The sequence below is a fragment of the Acomys russatus genome, chromosome 4 (genome assembly GCF_903995435.1).
Source record: "Acomys russatus chromosome 4, mAcoRus1.1, whole genome shotgun sequence".
NCBI classification, from domain to species: Eukaryota; Metazoa; Chordata; class Mammalia; order Rodentia; family Muridae; genus Acomys; species Acomys russatus.
In genome coordinates this window covers 48,980,170-48,994,853 of record NC_067140.1, presented here as the reverse complement: position 1 = coordinate 48,994,853, position 14,684 = coordinate 48,980,170, and the positions used below count along the sequence as shown (strand labels likewise).

Sequence of the window (14,684 nt, the reverse complement as noted above, 5' to 3'; positions counted from 1 at the left end):
ACTTTTTGCTCTGGTTCTCTGATGCTTAGGATTTCTGAGGAAAGTTATTTCCAGATAAACTAAGATTTAGAGTAGTTTAGACTGAATGTCCTACTTTCTGCATTCTTAAATTGTAAGGGCTTGCTGCCTTGCTTCTCCATCCACCACAGGTCTTTCTTCTTTGACAAAAGCCCTTCAATCTGGTCAGTACTTAGGCTCCTCACTGCAGTGAGTGAAAATTTAATCACAGTGAAACTCTTCATATTGCCATCACTATGGGAAATAATTTGGGGGTAATTATAAAAAGCATAAGCCCACCCTATGACCCAGCAATTCTGCTCCTAGGTATTTTATTCAAGAGAAGTGAACTATTTCACATGAGGACTTGTGTATCGAGGCTCTGGGAGTTTTATAACATCTCAAAACTGAACCTAAAACAAATGTCTGACGATAAGAGAACCATGAGAACTTTAAACCCCTACCCAGATCTAGCCAATGGTCAGAATATTCTCCACAGTTGAGTGGAGAGTGTGATACGACTTTCTCACGTACTCTGGTGCCTCACATTTGACCATGTCCCCTGGAGGGGGAGACCTGGTAGCACTCAGAGGAAGGACAGCAAGTAGCCAAGAAGAGACTTGATACCCTATGAGAATATATAGGGGGTCGTAATCCCCCTCAGGAACAGTCATAGGGGAGGGGAATAATGGGAAAATGGGGGGGGGGAGGAATGGGAGGATACAAGGGATGGGATAAACATTGAGATGTAACAAGAATAAATTAATAAAAAAAATGAATAAAAAAAAAAATGATTAAAAAAAAAAAAAAAAAAAAGAGAACCATGAGATACAGGCAGACCATGCTGTGGCCATGCAAAAGAATACAATTCAGAAGTAAAGAGCTAATACTGTACTGGGTGAATCTCAGAGTCAGTGTATTATACAGGAAAGTCCAGACCAAAGTGTAGTCTAATTCCAGCTGAATATAGCACATACAGCAGCAGTTCTCCACCTGCGGGTCGACCCCCATATCAGACATCCTGTACATCAGATGTTTACATTATGATTCGTAACAATAGCAAGTTACAGTTATGAGATAGCAAGGAAGTAATTTTATGATTGGGGGTCACCACAACATGAGGAACTGTATTAAAGGGTCACAGCATTAGGAAGGCTGAGAACCACTGACACACAGGAATAGTCAAGCTATTCATGATGCCAGAACCCAGAACCATGGTTGCCTAGAGAAGGTATCTATTGAAATTAAAAGTGAGATTAAGGATCAATCGTAAAGGGTAGGGAGGAGCATTTCAAAATTAAGTTTCGTAGATCTGATGGTTGATGTAAGGAGCTGGTGAGGGACCGTGGTGAATAAGGGGAGGAAGTGGGAGCTGGGGAGGTTCCTTTATTATTTTATGTGTGGATGTCTTTGTACCATGTGCTTGTAGGAAGCCTCACAAGGCAGAAGAGGGCAACAGATCAACTGGAACTTGGGTTACAGATGGTTATGAGCTGCCGTGTGGGTGCTGGGACTAGACAGAGCCTGAGGCCTCTGCTCTCTTCACTGATGAGCCATGTCTCCAACCCCTCAAGTTTTCTTACTCAAGCTTCAAGGTAGATAATTTTTCTATTTATCAAGGTAAAGAGAACAGATTTTTAAAAAGGGAGATTTAAGTTATAATATTTTTAAAATATATTCCAAATTGAAATTCAGTTTCCACATAAGGTGTGCAGACCTTCAGTGACTGGCACATGCTGTCAGTTTGTGTATGAATGTGTGTATAGTCTGTACAAACAGGTCAAAGAACAGAGGCTCTCAACCTTTAGGCAGTGTGAGAACACCTGATGGCCCGAGAAGCTGTCTGTTACTGTGTACACGCCCCCAGTGTCAGTGCTGGTGAACTGGGTGGGGCTGGAGATTCCTGTTTCTAACTTAGTTCCCAGGCGCTGCTGGTTCTGACGACACACTCTGGAAATATCACCTTGTTCTAGAAAGGTCCAGGCCATTCACCTGGTCTACAAAAGAAAGCAACTTTTTGTCCTCGAATTTTCTGTCTAAATTGCCAAAACTATTTTCTGTGACATGAAAATGCTACAATTCACCTTGCTATTTAAATTTCTAGCTCCTTCAAGCACCTTAATGGGGCACTCAAAACCTCTGGTGATTATAGCAACAAGAAGTCTACTGTAGGAAGCCGAAGACAAAAAGCTGAATGCCCCACTCTCCAGCAGACAGATTCCAGCTTCAGGGAGGTTCACACAGTGGCTTGGGATGCCTTCTATAAACAATTAAAGCTTAACTCCCAAAGGTCCCTGGTGCCTCACTCCAAACAGACAGTCTTGGGGAGGACAAGTGGCATTGTAAAATTCGCTGCCTTGGGATAATAAGCTGCCCCTCTTGGACTCTATCTATAATGGCCCAAAAGACAAAGTCAGACAAAAGGACTCTCTCTCTCTCTCTCTCTCTCTCTCTCTCTCTCACACACACACACACACACACACACACACACACATACACACACACACACACACACACACACACAGAGCTGCCTCTCACATATCCAGTTCTCTGAGAATTTGCCCATCATATTTCTATCCACAGTGTCTATTCTTGATCAAACTTTATATCAGTGCTAGCCTGGTTAGTACTTTTTCACCCATGCCACAGGCTTATCCTCCCAGCATATGTAATTCCTTCAGACCTAATGTTGCGCTGACACCAGCCACGTCAGGATTTTCCTAATATGTCAAAGTTGTTCTCATGTACAGCCCTTCATTTATACCCCCATCTTATGTCTTTAAAACAAAGGTATCAAAAGAAAAAAAGAAAGAAAGAAAGAAAAAGAAAAAGAAAAAATAAATAAAACAAAATAGGATGTGATGGGGCACGCCTTTAATCCCAGCACTCAGGAGGCAGAGGCACAGGCAGGGGGATCGCTGTGAGTGCAAGGCCAGCCTGGTCTACAAAGCGAGTCTAGGACAGTAAAGGCTAACACAGAAAGACCTTGTCTTGAAAAAAACAAAGAAAAACAACAACAACAAAAAAGAAATGCAAATCCCAACAAGTCATGCCATCCTGGGATGGAAGTAGAGATCAAAGTGATGGTGAGCAGATGCTGCTGCGTTCCAGTGTCGCCTGCTTCTCAGGCTGGGGATCGCTGTATTGCTACCAGGTGAGCTGTTCTTAGACCACCCTGCCCTCCAGAGCCTTCACTTGACTCCTCGTGTGAAAAGGAAAGACCTGCTCAGAAAGGGCGGTTTCTGTCAGCAACAACATCCTCACAGGTTTTTGACCCCTTTATGGAAAGTTAGGCACCTGCAGCAGGTAATCCTGACAATAACATACACTGGGGAGAAATGACAACCTCTAAAAAGGTGCTAGGCTGGGCAGATCTGTAAACAAGTGAAATTGGATCCACAGGGCTTACTTTGTACACACATGGGCACACATGCACAGAAAGAAAACAAATGATAACAAACGTGGGGGAAAACCTTCTACAGTTTGCTTTCCTGATGTGATAAAAGCAACTACCTTGGAGGGAAGGAATTTATTTCTCTTACATGTCTATGGCACAGTCTGTCACTGAGGAAAGTCGGGGCAGGAACTCAGGCAGGAACTTGAGCTTACAGTGAAGAATATTGTTTACTGACTTGCTCGGCCCTTTCCCATACATCCTAGGACCACCTACCCAAGGGTGGCACCAGTCATAGTGGGCTGGACCCTCCCATCACTAAGAAAATGCCCCACAGACATGCCCACTGGCCAGTCTGATGTAAGCACTCCTCAGTTGAGGTTCCTTCCTCCCAGCTGATGCAAACTAACCAGCACAAATGAAAAACCTTCAGACACAGGGGGTGGAGAGAACAGTGGTACCGTCACTATAGAAGTCAGTAGAAGTGGGAGCGAGCTACTAAAAATAGAGCCACAGAAGCCAGCTATCACACTCCGGGGTTGTGTCCTAAGGACTCTCTGTCAGAACACCACACAGATAGTCTTACAATCATGGTTTTTTGCTGCACTGTTCATAACAGCCAGGAAGTGGACTGATTGAGATAAATACCAACAGGTGCATGGCTGAAGAAACTATGGTATAAGTACATAATAGAAGCCGGACGTGATGGCGCACGCCTTTAATCCCAGCACTCGGGAGGCAGAGGCAGGTGGATCGCTGTGAGTTCGAGGCCAGCCTGGTCTACAAAGTGAGTCCAGGATGGCCAAGGCTATACAGAGAAACCCTGTCTCGAAAAACCAAAAAAAAAAAAAAAAAAAAAAAAAAAGAATTTTATTTAGTCCATAATAAAAAATGAAATCAAAATATTTATAGGAAAAATGGATGGAGTTAGAGATCATTGTTAAGCAAAATAATCCAAACTTAAAACAAGCAAACACTGCATGATCTCTCATATATGTGGACTGTAAATATAAAGTTGTGGGACAGGGAGAGAGTCCTGAATTGGGAAGACTGTATCTTAGGGGAAGGAGAAAAGATGAGAGAGTAATAGAATACATGAGACAAAAAAATAGGAGAAAAAAAAAATAGAAGGAGAGTGGTAGGGGACCAACAAAAGGTGGGCAGAGGGGATCAGGTGGGCCTTAGAGGTGGGAGATGAATAAGATATCAAGTTAAATGAAATGTATGAATGAAAATGCTGTAATGAAACCCATTACTTTATATGTGAACAACAGGTTTACAAAATAAACCACTGAACATCGGCTTCGGCCTTTTACTACTTACATTATATTCTTTATATTTCTGTGAACTATATCATCTACTAATGAAAAATATATATTCACAAAAGCACAATGCTAGACACTAACTCATGGACCCTTCTCAACATGGGGGTGGGTGATGGTTTTGGACTGAAAGTCAAATCACTGGATGAATGGAATTTTTTTCGTATCTGTGAATGTGATGCTGAATTTTAAAACCCTGAAAAGGACACAACCTTACCACAGCAGCAAATGTGCCACCCTCATCAGGTTGTTATGGCAACTGCACTACTTGGGCTGAGAAGAGGGGCTGGATGTTTGTGTCAGAGAGAGATTTTGTTGCAGACAGCCATTAGAAATACTAAAAGATGTTTACATATAAATCTCAGAACATGAAAAGGCCCCCAAGAGATTTCTCCCCTCCTCATTAACAAGTCTTTTGGTGCTGCCACTGTTCAGGTCTTGCCTAGGACCTGAGGTATCATGCGTGTAATTTCTAGGAGTCACAATCTGTCAAGAAAGAAAATTAACCAGTGCCCCTACTCAGCTGGGACACCTATGAACCACAGTGACCAGCCTGGCAAGGTATCCAGAGAGCCTCAAGAGAAGTCATAACCAAGAGCTGTCTAATCATCCACGGTCAGCTAGCCAAGGCTGGTGAACGTCGGGGGTTTAGAGAACTTACTGTCACCACTCCACTAGACTCACATTATTCCTAGCTGCATTTTAAAGCCTGATCTTATACCCAGAGATAAATGCAGTTCTTACCTTGAGTCAAAAAAGCTCCTTTTTGCAGCAAAGACCATTATAGAAAACCACAATTGGTCAAAATGCAGAGATCAACTAGTCATTGGATGCTGAGCCCCAGTAGACACGTTCACAACACAACTTCTAGACTTAAATAAATCTCAGGGGCAGAAAGACTGTGAAAAGTCAGAAGACCAAGAAGTTTGCTGATTTCTTTTGGTTTTTTTTTTTTGGGGGGGGGGGGTTGGTTTTTCAAGACAGGGTTTCTCTGTGTAGCCTTAGCTGTCCTGGACTCACTTTGTAGACCAGGCTGGCCTCGAACTCACAGAGATCCACCTGCCTCTGCCTCCCGAGTGCTGGGATTAAAGGCGTCTGCCATCACCACCCGGCTAGTCTGCTGATTTCTTAATGTAGCACAAGACTCAGAGAGATCCTATAAAAAACATATTAAGTCAGCAACTCCCCACAGTGAAGCATTCCTGTAACACCCCATCCCCACTTCTTCCTGCATACCCTCTGAATTATGACTGTTTCTACTTACTCATGATAACACTAAAGTGTCCATTTCTCTCCTCTACCCAAGTTATCCCTAACGGCTTTATGTAAAACTACCAAATCTTAGAGCTAGTCTCTCTCATTTATTCTTCAAATAATTCACAAACCTTATTAAATGAAAAATGTCCCAACTCCTGAAAGATCGATGCTGCTCTGAGGTCCACACCTACAGGAATCATTTCCATGTGTCATCACGTTTTTCACATGTATTCATTACGTAATTTTCTGAATCATATCAAACCTGTTGATATATCAAACTGTGTGAAATGGGGGAAGAAACTAAATTTTCTCTGCAGTGCTTTGCAGAATTAACTGTTTATTTTTGCTCCACTGTAACAATGGCAACCGCTGGCATCTAGCAAACACTTGCCCCCTACATGATAGTCATTATACTCAGTGCTTTTCAAGGTCATTCTGAGTACTTTGAAACGCACACTACCTTGAGACACTATCCTATTGCAAAGAATATGAAACCAGAGGTTCAAGTGGGACAAAGACCCAAAGGAGAAATTCTCTAGAATAAAGCAAAAAACCTCTATGAGACCTACTCACAGAGGGTGTGCGTGTGTGAGTGTGTGTGCATATGTGTGTGTCTGTGTGTGTGTGTGTGTGTGTGTGTGTGTGTGTGTGTGTGTGTGCCAGAAAGCATCCCAACAGCCAAGCACAGAGAACAGCTAGCTCCTGGCTGATAAAGGGCAGGGTCTCAGCTCAGAAAGCCAGGAGTGACCTCACTGTGAATGAGGAGCTAGAGAGTATCCAAGGACCTCTGACAGATCTGCAAATGTCAAGGACCTAGCCATCAGGACGCAAAGTACATACTGCAGTTGGGATCCTACACGGTCCTAGGAATATGTCCCTACTAGGGAAGAGACCTCACTTTTTTTAAAAGCTATATTCAGGCCACATACGGTTCTGGAACATAATAAATACCTCATAAATCTTTAATGGGCAATCTCAGTAACCAATGTCTCCATTCTGAACGGAGCATATCCACTCTGTCTACTAAGCTGTGTAATCAGAGCTTCCTCAAGTGTGGTCTGGAGACCTCTAGTGGTTGTCTGCAGATCACTGAAGGGAAAGGTTAAAGACAGGTGGAAGCCTGGAGCAGTGAAACAAGATGCAGTGATGATAGAGGGATACTGAAAAAAACTTTAGAAATGTTTCTGAAATCTGCATTTGAAGATAAAAATACTCTCTATTTATTCAGCTATGATCCCACAGGAGGAAACCAATTGTTTCCTAATGGTTAACTTTATTGTAAGGATCACATATCCTAATAGCAGCACGTTCACTTCTTAAATTTTTACCTGAAAGATGAATGCCTAGCTCCATAGTTAAAGCACTTGCCAAACAAGTGTGAAGACCAGAATTCAGATCCCTAGATCATACATTATGTGAGGTGGTTTTAGCAGCTACCTGGAATTCCAGCACTTAAGGCATTCCCAAAGAGATCTGGCTGGCTAAACTAACAATATTGGCAAGCTCTGGGTTCAACTGAGAGATCTTGCCTCCATGAACAATGTGGGGAACTATCAAGGAAAGCACCTGGTAGCAACTTTGGGTCTCCGTATGCACATTCACACAAATTCATGTACACCCATACACATAAGTATGCAACACAGGCAAACACAAATATACAACAGGTGTTGTATGAGAAAGAAAAAGAAAAAATATCTATGAGTAGCATTTTAAAATATACTGCTATTTGAGAAAATATGAAGGAACATAGTTTAAAAACAAACAAATAAACAAACGCCAGGCAGTGGTAGTGCACACCTTTAATCTGAGCAGCCTGATCTACAGAACGAGTTCCAGCACAACCAGGACTACACAGAGAAACCCTGTTTTCTTGTTTTTCAAGAAAAACAAACAAAATCAAAACAATTAGCAGTCTTCTATAAATTCAAAACATGAAAGAGAGAAAGAAACCATTCCCTCTCTTTAAATTCACATCATCTTCTTAGTCAACGCTCAAGACCCTCTGCAGGTCATCTGGGATCTCAGAGAAACGTCATGTTGGACCCTGGAGTCCAATTCAGGAAGGGGGTTGCCGCGAGAGACCACTCAAGTCACACAGGCTGGAGGTATAGGTAAAGTTTATTACTGACACATCAGAAGTCCCAATTGTTGATGTGTCAGGGTCCCTCAGCACTCGGGAGGCGAAGGACCCCGAGCAGCTGTTACAGGCTAGTTTTAAAGGCTAAAACCACAAAGCAGGTGGGGTTGCTTATCAAGTTAGACCTTATGGACATTAGGACATCTGGCATTGGGAAGCTCTTTGTGGGGGCTTGGGTGTGGGTCTCTAGAGCGGTACTGAAAGCCGTTGGGGACATCTGATATATGGAAACTTACATGTAACTACTCTGGGAACTAGGGTGGAGCTTTTGAAGTTAGCATTTACGAGAACTGGGAGAGGCGAGCAAGGCTGGGCAAGCGAACACGCATCTTGTATTTTACAGTTTTACAGTTTCTCAGTCACAGCTCGTTTGCTAGAATGTTGGTCATGCTGGAGAAGAGCTGCTGTTTACAATGATAAATGGGTATCTGGTGCATCAGAAACACTCTTCACTCCCAGTAAGGAATGGAAGGGGCTGGCTAGACTCTGGAGCCACCATATTGATCATACACAGGCCACCATCTTCCAAGTTGGGAAGACAACAGTGCACACTGGAGAAAGCAGAAGGAAATGTAGCTTTCTAGAAACAAGATCAATACCAGGTATGCTTTGATACTCAACCTGACAGGATTTAGAATCACCATGGAAACAAGTCTCTGAGCATGTATATAAGGAATAATCTGGGGTAGGAAGACCCACCCTAAATGTAAGTGGTACCCTACTCCGTGGACAAGGGTCCCAGGCAGAGTAAAGAGGAGACAGCCTCTTTTGGGGTTGGAATTGTTTAGGTCACCAAATGAGTCAATGTTTTTCCTCTAACTCAGTTTATAGCCAAGCTACTGGAGATTATGATTTGAAACAGACCTAAAGGATGAACTCTATTAGTACTGCTCCTATGTAGCCTGTCCTTCCCAACTAGTCACACACACTTCCCCAGCAGAACAATTCCCTTCCTGATGCTGACTGTATGTTATAAAGAAGGATAACTACAGACCACTTAGAAAGAGGAAAGCAGCATTTTGGTTCATCCTTCTGTTTTAACTTAATTATATATAATGGCCACAAGACTACCTCCTGGGTCTTTTTTAAGTGACTGGCACATGTGTAAGTAATAAGCACATGCAACCTTTATTTCATAAGACTTAAGAGACACAGCATAACTGAGAACATGTAAAAATGCTACACGGAGCTACTAAGCATTTACACCACAACAAAGAGCGAGGACCTTAGCAGTGCATTGCCTGTGATTTATGAGCCCCCTGCAAGAGGGGCATTCCATAACTGGAAGCCCTCAGCACTGGCTGTAAGCCCAGGGAGGCACAGGAAAACAATTTCCGTCCATGTTCTTTTAATGGTTCCCCATATTTCACCTTCTCATTTCTCATCCACCCAGCTACTTAGGGAGATGAAGTGGGATGAGAGAAGGAAGTGTGGATGAGAATAAACTGCAGCAGAGGAGGTGAAATACACAGCTTTCTTCAGGCTCTTACACAGAGTTCCTGGAAAAGCTAAGCAGACAACCAAATGCTGTTAAGTCCGAGCTGTGTACACACAGGTATAAGAATTAAAATTCACAGGGAAGAGCACTAGACAAGAGAAAGGTGTGTGCTACCCTACTCACTGGTTGTCATAAAAACCACAGCCTCACTGGCTAGGTCTACCTCACAGAGCTCTGTCCCACACCAATGGCAAAGCTTTGGAATATTCATTACAGAAGCATCTAACGTGTTCGACAGAAAAAACAAGCAAGTGGTGTTACATAGCAGAAACTATATTTGACTGTGTTTACCGAGCCCCACAGAAAAATCTCAAGACAGGACAGAACCCCAAATTCTGGGCAGAGTCAAGACAATCCACAGAATGGAATAAACCAATCTAACAGCTGGGTTTTTTTTTTTAAGATTTATTTTTTAAATTATGTTTATGGGTATCTGTGCATGGGTATGTGCACAAGAGTGTGGGGGCACAAGTACAGGTGCACGTGGTGGCCAGAGGTTTTGGATCCCTCTAGAGCTGGAGTTACAGGTGGCTGTGAGATGCCCAATATGGGTGCTGGAAACATGGGTGCCCAGGTCCTCCATAAAAGCAATATATGCTCTTAACCACTGAGCCACCTCTCCATGCCCCCAAAAATTACAATATTTTTTAGTATTAAGTAGGAAAGTACTAAGTATTCAGTGTTAAGTAGGAAAGCATCCAAGAAAACACTAGAGATATGTTCGTTTATATATTCATGCTACAATGCTGCATGGAAGGTAATTATGAAATTTAATTTACTTCTTTCTTATACGTAGATATCATGGCCGGGCTTTAAGTTTCTGATGCTTGACAACTAAGTAGGAAATAGACCCTTTGGACTCTCACTTCAGAAGTGAGACACAAGGAATTCCAAGTGGAGTAGCCAGCGGAGTAGCCAGTGGAGTAGCCAGCGGAGTAGCCAGCGGAGTAGCCAGCGGATGGCCACAGAGAATTTGCAATGTGTTCATCTGAAAAGGGTTCGTATCGGTTTAAACTATACACAGTGAAGCAGAAAGAAATAAAATGAAATTTCCTTTAAAGTATTTCAATAAAGAGAAAAACATTGGCAGTTATTGAATCAGGGAAACGGATCTATAGAAGCCTATGTATCTCCTCTTACTTTTGACCAAGTTTGAAGATTTCAGTAAGTGAAACATTGTAAAATATCATACTGCCTAGTCATAGTCCTTTAGGACTCCACCCAAAAGTGCAGGAAAAGGTCCCTGACAGATTTAACTAATGTACAGAAATTAGTGTGGAAGCGCACGCCTTTATTCCCAGTACTCAGGAAGCAGAGGCAGGCGGATCTCTATGAGTTCGAGACCAGCTTGGTCTACAAAGTGAGTCTAGGACAGCCAAGGCTACACAGAAACCCTGTCTCAAAAAACAAAAAAAAAAAGTACAAAAATTATGAAACTGGCATTTTCAGATCTATACTTTATATACAGCTGATCAAAATTTCATGTTGTTTAAGAAAAAAACTGGTTGGAGACCATTCATTACATCTTATACCAAGTGATCTGTAATGCTTTATTCCAAAGCCACAAAATACATGTGCCCAAAAGATGTATAAAAGCACGTGCATCTTTTATTAAAAAAAAAAAAAGGAAAGCTGTTCACAGTATATGCTTTCCATCTAAGACCTGTTAAAAATTCTCCGTCACTGGAGAAAACTACATGATAACAACACAGCTGGACAGAACCTCTGCAAATACTGCATAACAGAGGTGGGAACCGTTTCCAGCCAAAGGGATAAAACAGGAAAGACGCGCATTCACAAGCCATTCAGGAACCTCATTCCAGAGCTACCTCTTGCTAAGCTCTTTTTTTTTTTTCCTTCCAAAATACGTCATGTAACTGTCTGTCAAAATAACTCTTGCCTAGTCTACCTGCTCACACACTCCAGAGCTGCAGCCTCTCCTGGATCCCTCCTCAGTGGCAAGCCGCTCAGGAAGCACCTAGTGAACAGGTTCGCCCCTCTGCGCTTTCCTCTCTTCCTGGCAGGGCGCACTGCTGTCCATCGTCCATCGGGAGGGGTAATTAATGGGTTCATTATGTATGAAAGCGGCATCCCACCACTTGGCTGTCTGATTTGAACGGATCCTATCAGCGTTTCATTCATGTTCAGTGTCTGGGATGTGATAAAGCTGTTCTTCCTTTCGGATTTTCCCCTTACCACTCAAGAAACCAGTGCACTAGAGCGGATGTGTTAACAGAAGCACTAGGGGAAGAAAGGAAATTCTTAACCCCTGCAGACAGGAGGCTGAAGGATGGAAAGTTGTTAAGGAGAAAGCCAAGGGAAGCAGAGAGTGCTGAAGAACGCCCGTGCTTCTGGAACACACAACAGTGTTAAAGCAGCGTGATTTGGGAACATTCAAGATTCTGAATTACAGGTAAACAGAACTTTTCCAGAGGGTGAACATCTTCAGGAGGATTTCTCACTGCTGAGACAGTCAATGAATTTTTAATAAGTTCTGAGCACTGTGGTCAGATCAACAGCTACTATCTGATAAAGCCAAAATTCACCCTTTGATTTCCATGAGCCTATCCGAATGAGTCTTCACCTTGCAGCTACCTGTGCTAACTAATGCCATGGGAGTACCGGGCCTCGGAGATGCTGCAGGAAATAAGACACAGGGGTGAAAGAGATCACCACAGCAAAGTCGAGGAGGCATTTCCAGCATGCGAGCTTACCATTCCTCGCTGAGCTTCAGCCAGCTCCTGCCAGGTAAGATCCAATTCTATAACATTAATTCACAGCTTGGCTGCTGAAATGAACGTTGATACTTCAGTGAGTGAGCCAAGAGATTTGAATTTCATGTAGTTCTCCCTGAAGCTTTATGCGGATTTAACCCTTCCAAGGTAAACACCTGTTAGCCACTCACAAACTCTACAATAAAATGGCTTGCTTTCATTTTTCACTGAATTTATCTTCGTTTCTTAGAATTATAATTTTATTTAGTCACTTGAAAGCAATCTGCATGAGAAGCGTCCAAAACGCTGTCTCTGAGGCAGCCACAGAGGTCTTCACCATGCTTGCCAGAGAACTTGAGGGAAAGGCAGAATTCACAGGCGCAGCTAGCAACATTTCTGTCAGTGTTTTTAAAATGCTCAGTGACTGACTTTAATTCTCAGCAAACCAAAACCACCTAAACTGTGATGCCATTCTCATTCACACAGAAGGAAACAACCTCTAGTGAACACTTCCAGATGGGAAGATTTACCCCAAGGACAGCAGGGCTATTTCTGTAGCAGAGCAAATGGGACATTTCAGAACAGAACGAAAAAAAGTATGGCCCATTCAAGCCTCACAAGTTTTCATCCAAGGCCGATGGTCCAAACTACAAAACGAAAGGACTAGTGAAGCCAGGAAGAACTTTAAAGGGTAGAGTACCGTGCAGAAAGTCTGCAGCACGCAATGCAGAGGGGGTCTCTAAAAAGACTCTCTGTGTAAAAAAATCACAGAAAGGAACTGTCAGCCCTCCTTCACCTGGCAACATTTTAATTACTTCCCTAAAACTTCACTAGTATGAAGCATTGTCATAAGTTCAACTGAAAGGTTAGGTTCAAAAATCTTACAAAAAACCCTAAATCAGTCATATTTCCATTAGCTTGAAAGGGTGGAGATAAGAAAAACAACAAAAGCACACCACACCTAACTACAAAAATTAGCTAATCCAAGAAAAACCATCGCAAGTTGTTATTCTAAAAGCAAATGTGAGCACTGGGCGGGAGCTCCTCAGTACACAGAGCACTTGCCTGGCCTAGGCAGGGCCTGAGTTCCATCCAGGCACAAGCTAAAGGGAAGAAGGAAATTGTTTCCATTTCATCAAACTCCCTGTTTTCAGTTTTTAATTCAGATAGTGAGATACACCACCCCTCCTACTCTCTTCAAGACAGGGCATGAGTAACCATAAATGCCACGTAGCTTTTGCATCTGAAGTCACTATACACTCTCACTTGTCATTTTCCAGCACTGGAGGAAAGCAGTAATTTCAATACAGATAGTGACTTGACTATCAACTACACAGATGTGTTTCAGAAAAAAAGGGGGGAAAGGCTATAAATTCTAAAGTTTCATTTATGTAACAGCAGAACTAAAATGTTGGCTTTTTATCTGTTTTTTTCTAACATATGAGATTTACCTGAATCCTTAAAGGTTCTTTTCATCTGCTCCCACCTTGCTTTACAGATTGCTTCAAAAATGTATATCAAGTGAAAGATGTCAGATAATATTTCAAATCATAATTGAATAATTTAATTACCTAGATGAAATGGAGATTTCCAATATTATGCTCATTTTGCTCCCAATAACTGGAAAGGAAGGGGATATAAAATAATGTTCCTGACATTTTATACTTGCTGCTATGAGGAAAATTAACACCCCAGCTCTTGGGGACTTTGCTCCCTTCCATAGTTTATCCTCGATGACAATGGATGGGCAGACAGACACCAAATACCAACTCCCAAGTTAGCCTCTGACAGCAGCAGTCCCACTTTCTCTCTTATCTATAATAATCCATTCAGAAAGCAATGTCAGCATCAGCAACAGTTTCCAAAAAAGACATAAAAATTCAGAACAACCTACAATTACCAATGTACTAAAAAGCAAAAAAATGCCATTATCTTTAGCATCTCATGGGTACAAATGGGTAAGCTTTTTTTTTTCCCCCCCGTTTTACTATTTTTGAGACAGGGTTTCTCTGTGTAGTTTTGGCTGTCCTGGATCTCAGTCTGTGGACCAGGCTGGCCTCAAACCCCAAGATCTGCCTTTCTCTGGGAATGCTGCACCATGCCCAGCAGGTTTAGTTTTTTAGATAGTGGTGGTGGGGTCAGGGGATGGAGTGAGAAAGAAGAACAGAATAAAGAGAGACAGAGACAGAGGTGGGGGCGTAGGCCATACCACACATACAGAAGTTACAGCAAACCCTGTGGAGTCAGACATCTCCTTCTACCTAAATGTGGGATTGAACTAAGGTTGCCAGGCTACATAGCAAATGCCTTTGCCCACTGACCATCTTGGCGGCCCCATGTAAGGGGTTTTAAAGTGAATACCTTA

General features: G+C 42.5%; 2 protein-coding genes across 2 annotated transcripts in view; one reads left to right on the top strand and one right to left on the bottom strand.

Moving 5' to 3' along the window:
- The window catches only part of Aven (apoptosis and caspase activation inhibitor), a 121,176-nt gene that overhangs the window by 80,238 nt on the left and 26,254 nt on the right, over nucleotides 1–14,684 (bottom strand). The window lies entirely within an intron of this gene.
- The window catches only part of Chrm5 (cholinergic receptor muscarinic 5), a 48,330-nt gene continuing 45,593 nt past the window's right edge, over nucleotides 11,948–14,684 (top strand). Inside the window, exon 1 of the mRNA XM_051144319.1 lies at nucleotides 11,948–12,353. The gene's annotated coding sequence lies outside the window, so the exon portion shown is untranslated. The remainder of the gene's footprint in view (nucleotides 12,354–14,684) is intronic.